The sequence below is a fragment of the Suricata suricatta genome, chromosome 7 (assembly GCF_006229205.1).
Source record: "Suricata suricatta isolate VVHF042 chromosome 7, meerkat_22Aug2017_6uvM2_HiC, whole genome shotgun sequence".
NCBI classification, from domain to species: Eukaryota; Metazoa; Chordata; class Mammalia; order Carnivora; family Herpestidae; genus Suricata; species Suricata suricatta.
This window is the reverse complement of record NC_043706.1, coordinates 41,126,698-41,147,316: the sequence shown is the minus strand read 5'-3', so window position 1 is coordinate 41,147,316 and position 20,619 is coordinate 41,126,698. Positions and strand designations below refer to the sequence as shown.

At 48.2% G+C, this 20,619-nt stretch overlaps 2 long non-coding RNA genes across 2 annotated transcripts; both read right to left on the bottom strand.

The window, feature by feature from the left end:
* Nucleotides 1–4,673: 4,673 nt before the first annotated feature.
* Nucleotides 4,674–10,230, bottom strand: LOC115296772. The gene is made up of 2 exons (XR_003911047.1): nucleotides 10,142–10,230; nucleotides 4,674–4,883 (listed from the first exon to the last, which is right to left on the bottom strand). It is a non-coding gene; the product is annotated as an uncharacterized LOC115296772 (long non-coding RNA).
* Nucleotides 10,231–11,180: 950 nt separating this feature from the next.
* On the bottom strand, nucleotides 11,181–14,976 carry LOC115296771. The gene is made up of 3 exons (XR_003911046.1): nucleotides 14,834–14,976; nucleotides 13,057–13,123; nucleotides 11,181–11,452 (listed from the first exon to the last, which is right to left on the bottom strand). It is a non-coding gene; the product is annotated as an uncharacterized LOC115296771 (long non-coding RNA).
* Nucleotides 14,977–20,619: the final 5,643 nt, after the last annotated feature.

Here is a 20,619-nt window from a genome sequence, read left to right as displayed (position 1 = left end):
TTCCCTGCGACGGATCTTAGGGTTGCCTCAAAGAACGCGCACCTCACGTCTTCAAAATGGCATCCCCAGGACCTGCTGCTAGACCTGCTAGACCTCCCTTGTCTCATGTGTGAGTAAGACCCACACGTATTGCTCTAGCACAGTTTTTATAACTAGGTCAATGCAATTGGTTTACTTTGTAATCTTTTGATTTTTATCTTAGGCTTTCGAAAACCTTGCTCTGAAAAGGGTCCAGAGAGGCTCCAGCCTGTCCAGAAAAATCAAAAAGAAACCCGATCTAAAAAAGAACTCTTCCTCACCCCCAACCCCCACCCCACGCCACAATTCTTAGCTAAGTTGGCCCAACCAGGTCCGGGGAGGGGGGGTGGGGGGTGGTTAATGAACCGGGCGGGGGAGGGAGGGGGCCTAATGCCTGTAAGGCTCTCAGGGAAAGAACGGAGGGCTTCATGGTTTTCCTCAATTAACACCACATGGATCCATTAGCTTCAGCTCCTGATTTTTCAGCCTGGCCCTTAATTAAATCATATTTGTCTTTGTCAGGCCATGGGTCCCAGACTGGGGCTCAGGCCCTGTGGCCACAGAACACAGGAACCCCTCAAGTGCACGACTAACCCTTGCATGACAGCCCATGGGCAGGAAGGCAGAGGAAACAGAAAGTTGGAATGGCTTTGAGGTTTCAGCCAGGGACTCCCACCCACGGCTTTGCCAGGATGCAGGGAGCACTCAGTCTGGGCTCCCCCTGACCCAGGGCACACATGTCACCGTGTGCAAGTCCACAGCTTCCCCACGAGCACTAGTGCCTCTCTGGCCACCAGCCTTGAGTGACCTGCACTGCTGGGCTCTCGCTGTCTGTTCTCAGGACTAAACGTGTTCCACATGGAACCCAGCCCCAACCCCTCTCTGGCACAGGCGGAGGGACCCTCTGACTCACGTCTGACCCCCTCCCAACTCCAGCCAAAACAATGCATCTCTGTCTGCAGCATATTCCCTACAGAGGGAAACTACAGTGAAGGCCGAGCATCCCACATCCTCACAGCCCAGCACCCCAGTGCCTGGTGCCACCCGCCCAAATGCTCACAGCAACCCCCGCATTCCCTTCCTTATACCATTCCTGGAACCCAGGAGGGGATCCTGTGGATCAGAGACACAGTAGAGGAGCCCAGAAAGGACAATCACTTTGAAACTGAAGGACTGGAGGCCACAACAGAGGCAGGCAGAGCGCCCCAAGGGCTGGGTGGGGAGTGGCCCACCCAATGTGGCGCGCAGGTCAGGACCGGGGAAGGAGCTGGGTCTGCAGGTAGAATGGAGCAGGCACCTGGATCCACCATGCAGGCACCTCTCCTGCGCTCCGTGTCATCATGCTCTCTGTCCTAGCAACAGCTGGTAGGCCAACACGCCAAGCCATAGATGCTTTAGTCCAAGCATGCGCGCTGTGGGGATGAACGGAGGAGAGGTGGTTCGTGCTCCCAGGGCGGGCCATGATGGACACTGCCATGCACGAGGCCTTCCAGGAAGGCCTCGCCCCTGCAGCTGCCAGGAGCTATCTGCTCTCAGCCCCTGCAGCTCGGCTGCCGGGAGATGCCTTGCTCGAGGAGATCTGCCCTTTCCCAGCAGCTCACATCCAGGACTGGTCCAGCCAGGTCGGCTCTGACTGGGCCACTCTTGCCACAGAACCCCCACCTCTCCACCCCCGTGGGGTCTGCCCAGGCTGTCATGGGGTCCGCAGGGCAGCCCGCCATCTCCCTAGGCCTCACCCCAAGCACCCGGGGCACTCCTTACTTTCACAAGCCCCTTTTCAGAGTCTGCTTTCTGGGAAGCCCCACCTGACCTGCAGCCCCTTTGCCCAGAGAACAGCCGTATGTCCTACCGTGTACCGGGTCCAAGACAGAAAGCGCACACCGTGCCAGCGGAACGAGTAGGCGGTTCGGGCCACAGAGCTGTGTCTGCTGGGCAGGCATATACACAAGGCAGCCATAGACCGGCTCTGGACAGCGCTGCAGGCCGTGGGTGCCCCAACGGGTAAGGAGCAGCCCCACAGGAGCGGATGGTGCTTTCAGCACTGAAGGAGAGGAGAGTCCAGGGGCAGGGGGAGGGAGGGGTACAGGTGGGGGCCCTCACCCCGAGCATCTGTATCCTCACACATGCACAAGGAAAGGAGGCCTATTGGAGGCCTGTTGAGGAAATTGTGAGCTGACTGAGGAGATGTGTCCAGGAAGGCAGGTAGGGGGGCCAGACCCGGGGTGGGGGGGAGGGGTGGGGCTGGGCTTATTTGGACTTTAGGTCTTGGACAACAGAGAAGCTTTAATGGGTTTTAGGCATCAGCAGGGGGGGTGTTTTGGGGGAAAGAACTAGGGTGGCAGAGACAGATGAGGGAGAACTAAGGCGGGCTGAACTAAGGCAGCGGGGACCGGGGAACGTGGTTATGGTATTTCCCCGTTACTACTGATGGGCAGATTTTAGAAACAAGAAGCCTGGCGTGGTTCTGCAAACGTCCACGTCTTCTGATCTCTTTGGATCTACATTCCGTCCCTCTTTGACCAGTGTCTACCTCGCAGCCCTGTGGCAAGAAGCAAACTCAGTGAACCACACAGAAGAGCCTGGCACGCAGGGAATGCTCGCTGCCTGTCATTTCTTAGCCCCCTTACTTTCCAACACCGGGTGTTCACCATCCCAGGCTACGGATGCAGAAATCGAGCCCCTGTGAAAAAAGGCTGAGGTTGACTGAGGAACCAGGCTCCCGGCCTACCCACCCTGCCCATGGGACGTCCCCACACACACGCTCACTGCCTGGGCCAGGGGCCAGGGTCTGGAGGGTTCCAAACATGGTCAGTTTGGTTGGGGAACAGTCATGCTCCGGGAGTTGCCTTCCGACTTCTCTGTAGCCCCAGGGGGAGCAAAGATAGGAAGAGGTATGGATGTGTGTACTCAGAGCAGGGAGAAAGTGGAACCAGAGCCAGGGCTAAGGGGGACGGGGGAGGGGAGAGGGAGGCGGTGGAAGGGGGGTACGGGCCAGCGGGAGGGCAGCTTCTGCCACTGCCTATCACCAAGTCTGGGAGTCAAGGAACTCAAGGGGCCCAGGATGAGAAAGAACAGGGGGGAAATTAGAGGCAAAATGTGAAGTTAATAAAAATACTTTATTCAATCAAACTCCAAAAGCAGCTGCAACCCTGTAATGGCAGCCAAAGCCGGCTTTCTGATTTTTCACTTTGGTTAATTATCTAATGGCTTGCAGGGCTCCCTGCTGCTTTATGACTTGCACATTTTTCTGTTTCTTCTCTCCCCCACCCCACCTTCCTGCTTCGTTCTGGTCTTCATGCTCTGGAGTCCACCTCCCCTTGAAATCAGCTTCTCCTCATCTCCTCTTTGTCAAGAGGATGCTGAGTCACCGACAGGAACTTTCTGGACTTTCATCTGTTCTTTCATCTGTTCATTGAGCAGGTGTTTCCAGGGAGCACAAAGAATTAGGGATCTGGACCCTGTCTCGCAGAAGTTGATGGTCAAGGTGAGGCAAGTATTTTGCATTCATACACCAGGTTCAAGGCGAGTGGGAGCCACCACTGATTATCAGGCTGGAGGCCAGGGCGAAAAGATTTTTAGCCAGTTTGCTCTCATATAAAAGGACCCAAACTATAAGACTGGAATTAAGATGCACCAGGCAAAGGATTTGAATTTTGATCCTTTGGGCAATGAGAAAAAAGATATTCCTTGGGCTGGATCCTCCTAGAAATGGAGCCTGAGACAAGGATTTTGGTACAAGTGCTTTACTGGAGAGATGATCCTAGGAAGCATTAGCGAGGGAGTAGGGAAGTGGGACAAGGAAGGGAAGGAGGCTGATTTGGGGAGTAAGAATGAGCAGGTTACCACTGAGGGCATCTGGGGGTCAATGCCACTGGCACCTCTGAGAATCGGAGTAGGATATGCCTCAAAGTTGCATATGAGGGGCAAAGGAGCTGGGGAATTTATATATCACTGGCATCAATGGAGGGCCCCAGCATTTCCAGACAAATAGTCAGGCAGCAAGCCTCAGGGCTGCAGCAGGCCACCACCAGTGTATAACAATGGTCAGCGCCAGGGGCTATGGGCCAGACCTCAACCATATCCCCTAGGGATGCAACCAAATCAAAAGTCAGCTTTCATCACCACCCAAGACACCCATGGGTCCACTGAGCACTGATGGGAGAGGGCAGGGGTCAAGGAAGGGGGGATCTGGGCTGACTGGAGGAATATGTAGAATCTAGAGATGTAAGACAAGAGACAGGAAATTATAGACAAGAATGAAAGCCATTCCAAATAAAGGCCTGCACCAGTGATGGAATGTGCGAGATGGTGATGGAAAAGGCCATCCATGCTCCATTCCAGGAGCCTGATAGGAACACGATGGGAGGAGGGCTGGGCGGGCAGGACTGCGCTAGATGCATCTGGGCTCTGCTCTGTGGACGAAGAGCCAGGCTCGGAGCCCCGGGACTCTCTCCCTCCTGGAGGGCCCAGCCGTGCCCACTCTGGGTTGCCTTTAGAACCATCAAGCCAGGAGCTTTCTCTCTGCCACCCCACCAGGCCCTTCTATGAGGCCTGTACTCGCCATCATGCAATGGTCGCATTAGGATCCAGTAGCCTTAATCTTAACGCCATAAGCCTTGGGATGGTCCAAGGAACAAACAGACAACTGACCACAGTTGCTTAAATTATAGGATTCATCATCTCTCCTCACAAGTCTAGAGTTGGGTGGCTCCTCTCTGGGTTCTTTCAGCCCTTCGGTGATGTCCAGGCTTTTCTGTGTACGTCTCTTGGCTGTTTTTGGTGGGCACAGATGGCTGTCACAATCCAAACATGACACCTTCACATGATGGCACGTGTGGCAGGCTGGAAGGAAGAAGGAAGTTCCTCTTCTCCCCATCAGAGAGAAATCGGGTGTGAGCTCAACTAGAGCTAGCTTACACACCCACACCCCATTCTTTTTTTTCTTATCTACATTTTTTATTATTTTTTATAATAGTTTATTGTCAAATTAGTTTCCATATAACATCCAGTGCTTCTCCCCACAAGTGCCCCCCACCATGACCATCACCTCCTCCCCCCTCCCCCTCCCCTTTCAGTCCATGGTTCGTCTACAGTATTCAGTAGTCTCCCTTGATCCGCGTCCCTCACTCTTCCCCGCTCTCTTTCCCCCTTCCTCTCCTGATGGTCCCCTGCCAGGTCTCTCCTGTTAGACCTATGAATGCAAACATATGGTATCTATCCTTCTCTGCCTGACTTATTTCGCTTAGCATGACACCCTCGAGGTCCATCCACTTTGCTACAAATGGCCATATGTCATTCTTTCTCATTGCCATGTAATATTCCATTGTATATATATACCACATCTTCTTGATCCACTCATCAGGTGATGGACATTTAGGCTCTTTCCATGATTTGGCTATTGTAGAAAGTGCCGCTATGAACACTGGGGTACATGTGCTCCTATGCCTCAGCACTTCTTTATCCCTTGGGTAAATCCCTAGCAGTGCTATTGTTGCATCATAGGGGATTTCTATCGATAGTTTTTTGAGGAGTCTCCACACTGTTTTCCAGAGCAGCTGCACCAATTTACATTGCCACCAACAGTGTAGGAGGCCCACACCCCATTCTTGAGTAGAATTGGGGTTCTGTAGCAGGAAGGGAAGGGAAGGCTGCTGGGTGTGACCACAGAGCCTGCTACTGTCTCCCTTCAGAATCCCCTCACACCAAGGTTTGAGTGCGTGGACCCAGTCAAGGCCAGTGAGGGGTATGAGGAAACACCTCCAAATACCTGTCTTCCCAGGCTGCCCTGTTTCCCCACATTGTCCTCTCCCCTGAAGTCCCCTCCCACTCACACACTTCCCCTATCAAAATCTGCTCTTGGTAAGACCCCAAAAAACCCATTCACTGCGGTGCAGGTAATAATGTTATTACTCCTACCAGGGGATTTGCATTGTAACAGAAAACAAGGGACTTTAATATCTTTTAATGTTTATTTATTTATTTTCAGAGAGGAGTAGGGTAGGGGCAAAAAGAGAGGGAGAGAGAGTCCCAAGCAGGCTCTGAGCTATCAGCACAGAGCCCAATGCACAGCTAGGTCTCACGAACCATGAGATCATGACCTGAGCCAAAATCAAGAGTTGGATGCTTAACGGACTGAACCACCCAAGAGCCCCACTTTAAGCCAGACATTTCCAAGTAAGCTTTCAGGAGGACAATGATGGGGCTTTTCATTTCATTATTTCTGAAACTACAAAGATAGCATATGTTTGTCTGTGATAAAGTCAGGTAAACTGAAAGTATCGAATTCTTCTACCCGGCTGTGAGTGCCTCACGGGGTCTCTGGTCAGCTCATCTGATCTGAAGCTCTAAGTGACAGCTACATGGGTCTCTGATTAGAAAATATATATATTGGCGCACCTGGGTGGCTCAGTTGGTTAAGACTCCAACTTTGGCTCAGGTCATGATCTCACAGTCTGCGAGTTTGAGCCCCACATCTGACTCTGTGCTGACAGCTCAGAGCCTGGAGCCTGCTTCAGATTCTGTGTCTCCCTCTCTCTCTCTCTCTCTCTCTCTCTCTCTCTGCCCCTCCCCTTCTCGTGCTCTGTCTCTCTATCTCCCAAAAATAAATCAACATCAAAAAAAAATTTTTAAGATGATGTATTAGTAAATAAATGCTGTTCATTTGGCAGATAAAATATGCCCAAACCATAGGTCTATGAGGAAGAAAATTTAATAATGACAGTTTCTGTCGTGGCAGTGAGTTTGGAACTGTTGCTTTAAGGCTCGAATGATGGTACATATCATGGAATAGAGATGACCACAGGCTGGGGGGCCCCGGAGACCCCTCAGAGTCTCCTGAAGGTTCATCCTATACTTGGCCTCTTTCTCCCACCACCCAAGGCCAGAGACCTGCTCTCTCCTCTGTCGTTTCCCTTCAGTCGATAGCTGCAATTCCCCCTTCTCTGCATTGGGTGTCATGTTGAGGATGCAGACGCTGTCCCTGTCCTCCAGGATGCAGACTAAAGGGGATATAGAACGAGCCTCAAGAGCTCGTGAGGCACCATGAAGCCTCCTGGAGCCTTAGCTCCTCAGCACCTTCCTCCACCGGGAGGGTGGCCACTCAGACAGCAGATGCGGGAGGAAAGATGGTGCGGCGCAGGGGTTCAGGGCCTAGGCAGAGGTCTGCTAGGGGACTCAAAGCCAAGCTGTGGAAGCAAAGGCACATGTAACAGTGGAAGCGGGAAAGGGATAGCAAAGTAGATTGGGACCAGATTGCAAAGGGTTTGGAATTCGAAACTGAGACGTGTGTATTTAATTCATTAGAAAGTGGGGAGAAGTTAAGGGGCTAGTTCCTGGGGGTTTTATTTTAACAGAGGAGATGCAGGCTCTGAGCTAAGGAGCTGTGGAGCTGTTGCGACAGATGCTTTGGAATCCGTGATCTCAAATGGCTTCACCTCCAACTCATTCATCCATGTGAGTTAGTAGGCATGAGGCGCTCTGTGACCCCATGATTTTATTGCCAGTGAAAGTCAGGCCAAGGCAGGGAAGGTGGGGCCACGCAGAGCGGGAGATGGCCACACTCTAGGGCCACGGACCAGGGAGGGTCAGCCCATGGGGGAAGGTGGAAAAGGACATGTGGTGCCAACCATGGGGGTGGGGGGCAGGTACCCAGGTGGAGAGTTCATCACATCCATGGAGTAAGGAAGCCAAAGTGTGCAAGACCCAGGGATGGGCTTTCAGGGGTAGGGTCAGCAGACTGACGGTAAGGATGGCCGAACCATGAGAGGTGAGTGAGTGGTGGCACCCCCCCGCCCCCATCTCTGGAGGGAACCATTTCTTCAAAACCAGCCACAACCCAAGTAGCAGCCTCTTGCAGCTTTCCCCATCATGTGCCTCTGGGCAGGGCCTGCCCTGGGGGCTCTGGCTGGGCCAACAGCCAGGCTCCAACCAGCACATCAAAAACCCACCAGAGATGATTAGAATCTCGATTTCAGATGACATTCCTCCCCTTTTACTCCTTCAGGTAACCCTAAACCTTATGATGTCTAAATTATTATGCTGAAAGCGAAATCGAGTCTTTTCTAGCAGCGGGCGGATGCTTCCCAGTGAGCGCGTAGCCCCGCGAGCCAACGTAATGGTTACCAGATGCAGGTACAAACCCTGCGCCTGCTCAGGTCAACGCATCCGGGTCCTATCCGCGCCGATGTCCACCTGCACTTACACGGAGGCTCTGAACTCACACGAGGAAAACGGGGGCCTGAGGAGCACCCCAGTTTAGGACATGGGGGAAGTCCTGTAGTACTTGCTACAGTCCCTCAAGGCCCTGACATGATCAGAAAAATCCACAAATGTGAGCTCTGGAAGAACTTTTAAGTATATTAAGTCTCATCCACTGGTTTAAAGAAACTTGAGAGGGAAGGGAAGGGAAGGGGAAGGGAAGAGGGAGGGAGGGAGCGAGGGAGGGAGGGAGGGAGGAAGGAAGGAAGGAAGGAAGGAAGGAAGGAAGGAAGGAAGGAAGGAAGGAAGGAAGGAAGGGAAGAGAGGGAGGAAGAAGTGTTATTTCCAGACCCCAGGGTATCAGACTGGGAAGCCCTGTGGGAGAAGGTAAAGTGGGAACCCCCCCACCTGCTCAGCAGCCCCCAGGAAGACTGACGCTGGTCTTGCACAGGTCAGAGAGAAGCCGTGAACTGCTTGTGTTCACACAGCCAGCTTAGAGCCTCTAGAACACAGACCCAGGACTCAGCTCTCCTACTGCCAGACCCCCCTGTTTCTACTACCGAGCCCCAGACCAGGCTGCTGAAAAATCAAAGCCATTCCACTTTGTTCCTTGGGACTGCAGAGACTACAGAGCATTCAGAGAGAATCTGCAGTGGATGCAGATGATGTGACAAATGACGCGTACAAGAAATGGAGACACATCATGCCTCCAAAGTCAGAAATGACAGTTATGTCTTAACCATGCCAGTAACTGCTATTTTGTTTTTTCTTTCTTTTTAAAAAAAATTTTTAATGTTTATTTTACTTTTGAGAAACAGAGAGACAGAGCCTGAGTGGGGGAGGGCAGAGAAAGGGGGACACAGAACTCTGTGCTGTCAGCACGGAGCCCCACACAGGGCTCGAACTCATGAACCATAAGATCGTGATCTGAGCCAAAATCAGACGCTTAACCACTTAACCGACTGAGCCACCCAGGTGCCCCCCCCTTTTTTTTACAGCAGGAAAATTCATCCATCCTCCTCAGTCTTTCAAGGGAACAACCTCATCTCAAAGCTGTTGCAACCCCAGTTATTCTTCCTTTCTTTCACCTCCTGTGTCTGGTTGGTCACCAAATTCAAACCTTTAAACAACCCTCTTCCCACCCCACCCCCCATTGCCACCCTGGTTGCTACCCCAGTGCAGGTCCTCACCTTCCCCAGGAACTTGCTCCAGCCTCCTCCCTGGCTCCCCGCCCCACACGTTTTGTGTCCAGCTCGGTGGCCATCCCTCCCTTGAGGCCCAGACAGTGTCTAAGCACCAAAGGGAATCGTATGCAGGCCCTGCCCACTGTGGGCAACACTCCTAAGAACCCGCTGTGCTCTGCAGAGAGAACTAGGGCTTCCCTCATGTGAGGGAGGGAATGTCTCCTCCAGGATGTTAAGTTCAAAAGCTGTGAGCCCAGGGGCGTCTGGGTGGCTCAGTGGGCTAAGTGTCCTGATTTTGGCTCAGGTCATGATCTCCTAGTTCGTGAGATGGAGCTCTGCTGACAGGGAACCTGCTTGGAGTTTTCTCTCCCTTTCTCTCTGCCCCTCCCCACTCACTCACTCACCTTCTCTCAAAATAAATAAATAAACATTAAAAAAAAGAAAGAAAGAAAGAAACCTCTATATAAAAAGAGGTGTGGGCCCTGCCTGCCCTAGCCCCCCTTAATTATCTTCTACAGTCGTTCGTGGTTCCCTCAACCACGTCTTCTTGGAACTATCTGTTTCCAAGCTAAACGTCTTGTCAAGTCAGTACATTTTCATCAGTTACCCCTACCCTTACAATTGTACCTCAGTTGTCCAAACCCACCTCCTCTGAGGCTCAGACAACGCAGGGTTTGGGGGGTCCTTAACTCCAGCGAACGGCATGTAGCACATATCCACACCCTTCACGGTTGTTTCCTTACCTGTGAGCTGGAGATAGACAGTAGCTACCTCTCAGGATCATTGTGGGGCTAAATGAGATAATGTGTTCTAAGCACCAGGCACATCGTCTGGCTCAGAGCAAGGGCTCCATAAACGTTCATTTGAAGAAAAAAAAAAAAGCATCCTAGATGCCTGGATGCCTGTAAGACCAAAAAGGAAAGAAAATTATATTTCTTGAGTTCCCTTACTGGCAAGGCATGGTCCCAGGTGCTCTCATAAGTGTTGGCAGGTAATCTGCTCAGTTACCCCTGCAGCTATACTATATATTTTATCCCAATTTTTACCATTTACCATTTTATAATAATCAAGAAGCTGAGGAATTGTGAGGTCACTTGCCCAGGACTCCTAAATGAGTCAGACTTCTTTGGGTTGCAAATGATTAAAGCCAACTTGGCTGATCTTACGTAAGAAGAGACTCAGTGGTTCCCAAAATGCAGCAGTGTTTAAGAAGCAACGCATGCATGGGCAAAGCAAGGAGCAGGGCTCAGAGCAACTAGAGGCAGGGGCTCAGATCCCACCAGACCTCTCTCTCCATGTCCGCTGTCACTGCACACCAGCTGTCTGCACGTGGCAGGAGTGTCTCTGCCTCCAATCCCACATGGATGCCATCCACAGCCTTCCCTAGCAGAGAAGGACGGACTCCAAGCCTCAGTTCCGGTTTCAGAAATCCTAGGGAAGGACTCTGATTGGTTCAGCTTGGGCCACATACCCACCCCTTAACCAATCAATTGTGGGATAGGATCTTGTGGCTTGTGCAACTTCCCACAGAACCACATGGAGAGAGCAGGGGTATGGGCAGTCTCCAGAAAGCAAGTGTGCAGCTCCCAAAAGACAGGGGTGTGGGTGGGCCACAAAATAGTAGCACACTCTAGTTTCATAGTCAGTAAGTGGAAGAGGCTGGATTTGTGCCCAGGTCTGTTGGGCTCCAAGGCCCACATTCATTCTCTGACGCATGCTGCCTTTTTGAGGATTTAAGTGTCTACTCCTGCATTAGGATATCAGAGTTCATCAGTCAGTCTCTCCAGAAAGTTCAAACAAATTTACTGCCTAGGCAATGTAATACCCATGGGTACTTTTGGCTTCCAAAGCCAAATGAAGCACATCACTAGGCTGGGAGACACATTGTCCATCTTCTATTCCATGGTCATTGTTATCACTGCCTCTATCACTGCTTGCTTTATTTATCATCTTTTTTTTTTTTTTTTTTTTAGCAAACTTTGTCTTCTTCATGGCTGGAAATTCGAGTTTTCTGGAGTATTGAGAATTTAAGTGTGATATTTGGGTTCCCAATCCTGTAAGTATGGAAATCGTAGATTGTTAGAGCTAAAAAGGGATGTCAAAACTATTAAATATCTCCTACTTCCTCCTTTTGCAGATGAGGGAATGCTAACCAGGGAGGGAAAGTGATGCTCCTACAGGAACATCCACTTCTTGTTCCTGGTCCAGTGTCAGCCCCTCCCCAACTCTATCTTTTTCTGGATCACACTACAACACAGTGTTGTACTGCATGATGTCACACCAGACATAATCCTGGTTCAAAATGTTATTTTTATGATCCAGTAAGCACTTCTGTTTTTAATGGGTGGAAGCAAATGCCATAAATTCTTAACTTCCTCCTAGAAATTCATAACATCCTTCACCTCCTAGCCCTAGCTAAAATCCTGTGAGCTGCTGAGAACACCACTTCCTTGGAACCCTGTTAAGTAAAAACCATTCATCCTCGTACCCAGTGGACCTGGGGCATGAAAGGGTTGACAGTTCTCTAAGGGTCTCTCACATTTCAGTACCTCTTGCCAGCAGATGCATTGACTACTTTAATTCTGGACTTTCTTTTCAAGGTGTTTGTAGAGTGACCACTCTCAGAAGACAGAGATGGTGTCTCTCTCCATAGCAGAGAGCAGGCCAGGTTACCGCCCATTATAAAAGATCCAGAGTCTTTAAGCTCAGGGTTCCTCCCCTGAAATATAACCTATTTCGTGTACATGTATCACTTGAATCTCTTTGCATCACCCTATGGGAATTGAGGCTCAAAGAATCCATTCAAGTGCTGATCCTCTGACTACTGATATTGTTGTGAGTAATTTGTGTCCCTTGTCTCTGACACAGGACTTTCAAGTCTTCTGCCAGCACCTACGAGGCTGTGGCAGGCCAACTTGTAAACTGCCAGACCCCGCACGGTTCTTGACAGAGAGGTGAAATCCATCCCTGCCCTCCTCAATGTCACTTCCAGATCACTTCTTCTACACCCCTGTTAGAAATCCTTGTGCCAGGCCATTTCAATCTCATCTGGCAAGGCCACTCTGTCTTCCTCTCTGTCATCTACTAACCTTCTTCTTATAGAGTAGTATCTTTGGCACTTACCCTCCTCTGCCCCAAGTTCTGCCATAATTTTGGATGACTTCACACTGACTTCCCTGCAGATATTTTAAGCTAATTTTTTATTTCTTTAAAGAGATTATGCATAGTTTTTTCATAATCTGTGTCTGAAAATAACAGTATCTAAAGCAACCTATGGGTTGTTCATGTTCTCTTATTTCCATGCTATAGTTACCTTTGACACTGTGCTATCCATCATACTTGGAAAATAATTTATAGAGATATATGTCTAGTAACCTTCGTCTAGAACCCACCTTTAATCCCAAATCAAGACTTGAGCTTCCCTGAATCACCCCGATGGTACAAATCTGAGCTATATGATCCTGTAAGAGTTGGTTTAATTTAGCTCATCCTGCTTTGAGGCTCCTTAGGAAGCCCAGAATATAATGAGGAAAGCTTCCTATTAGACATCATGCTTTGTGCTGGTCTTTGACTTTAATTTTGGTAGACAAAACAAAAGTTCAGATTTGCTAAAATGTGAAATTCGCTCAGAACAAAAGCAGATTCTGTACTCACTTACCTCTCTGGCCTTTTATTCCGCATAATGCTGGCCCAATAATTCCTTACAATCCTGTCAGCTCTTGTCACTTTTAAGAAAAAAAATTTTTTTATTTTATCCAGCATTCTTGGTTGTTTTCAGCATGCAAGATAGCCTAATTAACTTAACTCACCATTACCTGGAAGCAAAATTCTCCATTTTCTATCAACAATCACCTTTATCTTCCAGCACTTTTCTTCCACTAGTCTCTCAGCATCTGTTTTTAACCCTTTGAGACCTCCAGACCTTTGGCTTCATTTCTCCCAATATATTGCCCTTTCTGTCTCCACACCCTTATTTTTTATTGTTATTTTTAAAGATTTTCTTTTAATGTTTATTTATATTTGAGAGACAGAAAGAGACAGAATATGAGTTGGGGAGAGGCAGAGACAGAGGGAGACACAGAACCTGAGGCATCCTCCAGGCTCTGAGCTGTCAGCACAGAGCCAAACATGGGGCTCGAACTCAACCATTAGATCATGACCTGAGCTGAAGTCTGATGCTTAACTGACTGAGCCATGCGGGCACCCCTTCACTTCCTTCTTTATACCTCATGGTCCATTATTTCATGTCTTAGGGAAACTCTTAATCCCTTTGTCCCATTTTCCTTCCTTTAGATTTACCTGGAAAAAACTAAGCCTAGATTAAGCCCAGTGTTCTCTGCTCCTATATTCATACTGCTGAGTATTTCTGGGGAAATCCACCCAACCACTCATTTTGGTATTACTCTTCTCCTGTGGTCTCTGAACATTGCTGGGACCCCATCACCACCCATTAGACATCCTCTACAACACAATCAGCCTCCATGCTCTTCTATGCAGCAGTTTATTAAACTTTCCCCTCACATGAAACCCTTCACCTTCCCACCAAAGCCACATGCTCATAAGATGTTCACACCTCCTGGTTTAGCCAAAGCAGCCGCATCTTCCTGTTTCCCCACCACTAGTCCCTTGTCTGCCAGCTCACTTACATCTGTGTCCGTCCTTGTCTCTTCTTTATCTGCCTTACAAGGAGGATTCTCTTTCCTCCTAAGGCTCATCCTCCCACCTGGCACCATCCCCTTCCACCTTCTTAGGAACCTCAAGCCAATAAGTGAGCTCAATCCTTTTTTATTCAGTGGCTCCTTCCCATCACCTTATAAACACACCTAAGTCCTTCCTATTTTATAAAAGAGCTCTTTCCTTCCACTGTCCAGTTCATCCAAGGAAGTGTTCTTGGCTCTGCTTTCCCAGTATGGAGTAGTTACTCCTTCTACAAGTTCCCATTGCACCCCCAGATTACAGTCTGTTTCCTTGTACTCAATTACTCCCCCAAAACATTGAGTTCCTTGAGGGTTGGGATTTTTGCCTTAATCACTATTGAATCCCCAACACCTAGCATAGAATTTGCAAAAGGAATGAAAGAGTAAGGCCTGGGGTCATTGTTGGGCCCAGCAGCCCCCGTTAATCTCTATGTACTGGTTACCAGGGAATTCTGCTTTGATGGAAGGCCAGTTGGCAAAACACTAACTTCACAGTATTACCAATGCTACGCAGTTCTTTTCAGTCTATGGAAATTCTGGCTTTATTTAGTTAGTATCTAATTTGTGGGTTAATAAGTCTTTGTCTGAAGGTCTTGGTGTTCAGTGCTGGGCTAGGATCACCTTTCTCAGACTCCCCTGAGGCTTGGGGTGGGCAGATGAGTGTGTTCTGAGGCACTGACTCTTTGTACAACTTACAGGATTTCAGACTGAGTGTATTACTCATTAGGGTTTATTTACCTTTTGTGGTGGCCTAGAAAAAGCCAAGCTTAACGAAGTGGTTCCCAAAAGCCTTTAACATCATATTTTCCACAGAGGTCATAAAAATGTTGACAGTGGACTTTCCTGCTCCATGGCGTCTTTCAAGGAGATGAACAAAAATGATATTAAGTATATTGATGATATTTTATAAAGCCTTCACAGCAAGAAGCCCAGTATGTTCTCATTCTCCATGGTAACAAGTAGAACCTTCTAATGGATAATGAATAAGTTGACCAATGGCCTTGGGCATGCCACTAGACTTCCCTGTGTCTTGGCTTCATCACCATAAATAAGAAGATTGGATAAAATGAGCTTTAAGGCTGTGTGTGTTTCTGAATAGAATGATACTATTCTTTCTAAATTCACTCCCAAGACAATACACCACTTTTGCTTCAAATGGAAAGACAAAAAGAATAATATTTTCCTCTCTCAGACATGGTAGAAAAATAGGGATGATAATAATAACACTGATCTCATAGAGCAGTTGTGAAGATTAACTGAGATGTAGGTACAAGTGACATACAGAAAGTGTGCAATATGCATTCTCAGGCCACCCAAGCAGGTGCTAAGGGTGCTAATGAAATAAAGATGCTGTCCTTGCCATGGTCCACTCACCCCACACACATATACTACCTGACACTGATGTCTGAAATCCCAGGATGAGCAGGGCCAAAAGGGAAGAAGGAATAACAGCCTGGGTTCCTTTCTTCACCACCAGTCATGGTCCCCTGCCTAGTCCCTGGCCCCCCTTGCATGTGTGCACACCCACCCACATACACATGCACACATCTCTGGAATAACACTGGACTTGCTTGGGGATTAAGACTGAAAGGAAATTGGAGTCCTTGGATGCCACCTGAGGGTCAATCCCTATCTCCTGCAAGGATGGGTTCCTCATCCTGAATATCGTTCCCATGTCCCCTGATAAAGCACGCATGCTGGGCTAGGATGAGTGGGGTCTACCCACCATCCCTCCCCTTTCTTCCAGCTAACACAGCCCAATTTTATTCAGGTGGCAGCATATTTAGTCCTCAGAGATGAAAAGAAGTTGAAATGAAACCAGTTCATTGGCCACCCCATTGCCCTTTTGCCAGAGTTGGTGTGGGGGTGTCATGAGACCCTGCTCTGGTTAATAAGATATAAAAGGAACTCTCTGGGTGCTTCTGCAAGAGATTTTCCTCCCTGCTAATAGGTGAGGGTAGAATGAGAAAAAAATGCTTGTGTCCCCTACCCTGCAGATTCCTGTTCTAGAAGCTGTTGCCTAGTAGAGGGAGGCACAAAGCTATGGGAACCATGAGGGAAGGCCAATGAAACCACAGAGACACTGAGTCAGTACCCTGATGTCCCTGAGCTCTTGCCTAACGCAGACTGGTACCTCAAGACCTGTCAAGACAAAGTAGTAGAAAAATGTAGACCCTGGGGCCACACCAACTTAGAAACAGTCAAGTCCTAGCTCTATCACTCACTTGGACAATGTGTTTAACTTCTTTGAGGCTCAGTTTTCTCACCAGTAATATGGATACCATGTAGCATTTCCTCTTTGCTGGAGTCCAGCTCCAGCAGGTCCAGGGCTCCCTGAAGGATGGACAATGTTGGCAAAAGAGAGGGAGAGAGCCTCAACTTCCTTCTTTCTGCTCACCAGGTAGGCTACTCTACCCTAACCCGAGAGTCAGCTTTATTTATTGAAAAAAATGTATGGGGTACAAAAAAGAAGTGGCAATTGCCTTAGACAATAATTTCTGATGACAAATTCTTTGGTATGTAAAAATTTCCCAGAACATAGATAGGTGGAAGACTCATGCATAACATTTATCAGTAGGTGACTAGATGTTTATCATATGGGGAAGGAAGGGATCTTTAACATTCAAATACAAGGCAAAGATTTTAGCATAGCAAAGGCAAGGGTTAGGTCTTTGTGAGCAGGGGTCAATAGCCTGTTTTCCTAGGGGAGGAAAACAGGTTTCTCAGGAAATGTAACATTTGCTCCCATAATCACAAAAGAAGAAACTCCTAAAACAAGTTTTTTCACAAGGTACACTTCACATATTTTTAACATAAGAAAGCAAGTCACTCCTGACATCAGTCAGTCAGGCACCTTGGGGGTGGGTGCTCAAGCAGAACTTGTGTGGGGGTTGAGTGGGTGTAGACGCAGGTCTCATCTGTGGTGGGAGGCCTTGCAAACCTGCCTTACTTCAGAAATGGCTCCCAGCACCTCTTAGGAGGGACGTTAGGATTAAGTCCATGAAGAAGGCATATGGAACAAAGGCTGGCAGATGTTAAGTAGTGCATCAAGCAGGCAGTAAGGACTCGCTACTGTGATGTGAGATCGTTAAAAATCTTTGTTATTTAGAACCACCAAAAATTAAGACTTCTGTTACTTGCAGCCAAATGTATCCTAAGTGATACACATATCTAACAGCTATTGCTTTTCACTTCATTTCATAGTGGTCAATGGTCAGGCAGAAGCAGATGCTGTTGCTTGGAAAGAATTCTTTTAACTAACCAATCAATAACTATTTATTTATTAAGGTGACAGCAGAGGCAGGAGCCTTTGAGGGGTATAAAGGCATCAGACCTGGTTACTGCCTCCAAGGAGCTCAAGGAATCTGTCCAGGCAAGAAGCCATTCCTGTAAAAGAAGCAATGGCACATGAATGGCCCCAGGAAAGCTGTCCAGACAGCAGGATTTCAGTCACTAATCAACCAGCTCTGACCCTCAGCCTATGGAGCTCTGTCCTGCAGATACAAAGGTGAACGCGCTGCTAAGAACCTACCTTTGGTCTAGTATGAGAGACAGCCAAACAAGTATACCCAGAAATATGCAAAAATAATGGGAAATTGTGTTGAGCGCTATGAAAGACCCAAACTAGATGGTGTGGTTTGCACTTAAAGAGGAGTCTCATTTGGAAAAGTCATGGAAAGCCACCACAGTTATGGAGGTCACATTTACACTGAGACCTGAGAGGTAAAAAGGAATTAGCCAATGACCAAGGCAGGAGAGCATGATCCCGGCACAAGGGACAGCATGTGTGAAGGTTCTGAAGCAGAAGAAAAGGTTTACTTGTTTAAGCCAAAGAAAGCCAGTGCACCTGGAATACAGCGAGAAGGGAGGAAGCTGCGGGCAGAGAAGACAGGGCCTTGTGAGCCATGGTGAGTTTCGCTTTTATCCTAAGAGAAACAAGGAACCGATAATGGGTTTACCAGGGTGGTGATCCTCCCTGGGTAGACAGGAGAAGAAAGAGCCTTTCAGGAGAAGGCAAAGGTGTCATGGAAGAAAATAAAGGCTGAACGCTAACCAAAGAATTATCCATAAAGTGATTAAACCCTCCAAAAGGCACAGGAACTAGAACAATGGGCTATTTTAAAGTTCTCTCTTTCTCTATTCTGAAAAAATCTTTGAAAATTTTAAGCATTATTTAAAAAAAAAAAGAAGGATGCTGAGGAATTTTAGGAGACTTTAAACAGCTTTCACGATTAAAAACCACCCTCAGATCCAACGCCCACATACCTCTTGATAAATGTCAGCTGGAAAGCACTTTACATCAAAGCCATATGGGGTAGGCGTGGGAATGGTCGATGGAGCCTGGGATGGCCATCCACAGACGTCCCAACGTGGCAACTGACAGGGCTGGCCGCCCAGAGAGTATAACAGGAAGGCAAATGCCTCTCCCCATTGGACAAGAACACAAAACCCTGCACCCCATCGCGCATGAAGAGTTCAGTTTAAGATATTAGGCCAGGATTTCTGAAAGCTGAGTAAAAACGACCTTGAAAATAAACCACATGCTGCTGCTGATTAATCTTAGTTCCTAGTTCTTTCCAATCAGACCCTGAACTATAATCCATCTTCATTACACTTCTTTTAAAGCAAAATTGGTGCATTTCCGCAAGTCTAATTAAGGAAGGAACATTATAAGGCCTTGGATCATAACTCTCTTTCTGTCACATGTGCGTAAGTCTGCTACACAGAGAGAGAGAGAGAGAGAGAGAGAGAGAGAGAGAGAGAGAGAGAGAGAGAGAGAGATAAAGTATTTTAAAACCCTCCATGACCTATTTACGTGCAACTGCAGGCAGGTCACTCAAGAGCCCAAAGGCAGGGGAACCGGAGTGGCTCAGTTGGTTAAGCGTCTTACTTTGGCTCAGGTCATGATCTCACAGCTCCTGAGTTCAAGCCCCATGTAGGGCTCTGTACTGACATCTCAGAGCCTGGAGCCTGCTTTGGATTCTGTTTCCCTCCCTCTCTCTCTGCCCCTCCCCTACTCATGCTCTGTCTCTCAAAAATAAATAAACATTAAAAAAAAATAAAAGAGCCCAAAGACAGATGAGATGGCCAAGCTGGGTGCCATCAGTCATGTCAGCCAGTGCTTCTCCCCACTCCAGTGTCCCCACTTTGCACACATTTACCCCATATATTGCTATACACATACATAGAGGGCAGCCATGGGCTCCAAGAAGGGCTGCCTGCCCACTCCATTCCCCCTACCCCTGTCCCAGGGAATGAATCAGGATTAGTCTGAGCTGAGAGAGGCAATTTGAATGGCTCTTTGACAGTGATTGAATTTAGGGTGACATTTGACCCACTTCTGCTGACCAGTTAGAAAAAGGAAAGGTCGGCTGGAAATTTCTGGAAAAGATTCCCTTCCATGATAAAAGTGATGAGCCCTGAACATGACTGGGTGTGTGAGGGCAAGATTCTTGTCTCCTCAGCAGCCAAAATAGTGAAAAACTAGTGACCACAGAGAGGAAACTTATCAACCAGTGTGGACCTGCCAAAGACATGACTCTGGGAGTTTGGGAGAACTTGGGAAGAAAGTATTGGGATCAAGCTATATTATCTCCAAGGGCTTGTCTGATCATCACTGTCTAACTCCTAGATTTTGACTTGGGATCCCAAGGAAAGGTTAGAATGGTTCAGGACCTGTCTTTGAGTTGGACTTCACGTTGTGGGTGGGACCAAGTCAGGGTCATGTTTGAGGGATCTGGTGAAAGGTGTTTCCCAGCTGGGAATGGACACTTTGCACTGACACATTCTTCACTCCCATTTCCATCACTACCCCCACAACCCTGGATGAACCATAAGGTAGATTTGAGTTGATGATTGGAAGGTTCCTACAAGCCTGTCACAGATTATTCATCAAAGTCCATGAACCTATTAACCCTTAAGGGGCCTCTGAGACTTATTGAAGTCTCTCTCTCATTCACCCATAGCCCCTACCCCAAGCCCACTTACCTCTTCCCATCCCCCATTTATTGCTGCCATTCCTATCAGGCAAACCCTTGAAGAACTTCTCATTCCAGTTCTTGCCTAAATTACACCAACAATTCTAGATTGTAAAGAGAGATACACAAGCCCTTGAATTCCTTGCTTGGAAAATTTACCAATCCATCCAGATGATTTTGCCTTATCACATGATCAGCCCAGTCCAGAGTTGGTACATGCTCATTAAAAAACTGTACACCAGTATATTTTAGGAAGTACCTGAGTACACAGGTATGAGTGATACCCTCTTCGAGATGGAAGTCACACTCGTGGATTTGTACCTATTCACATGCGCAGTGTGAGGCCCAGCCAAGGAATCCTCAATAGCAGACCAGGAGAAGAGGGGCTAATGAGCTGCACAGCCATCGGGTTGTATTAGAACTTGAAGGGACTGGGGTGAGCCTGGGTGGCTCAGTCAGTTAAAAGCATCTGACTTCGGCTCAGGTCATGATCTCATGGTTCATGGGCTCGAGCCCATGTCAGGCTCTGTGCTAACAGCTCAGAGC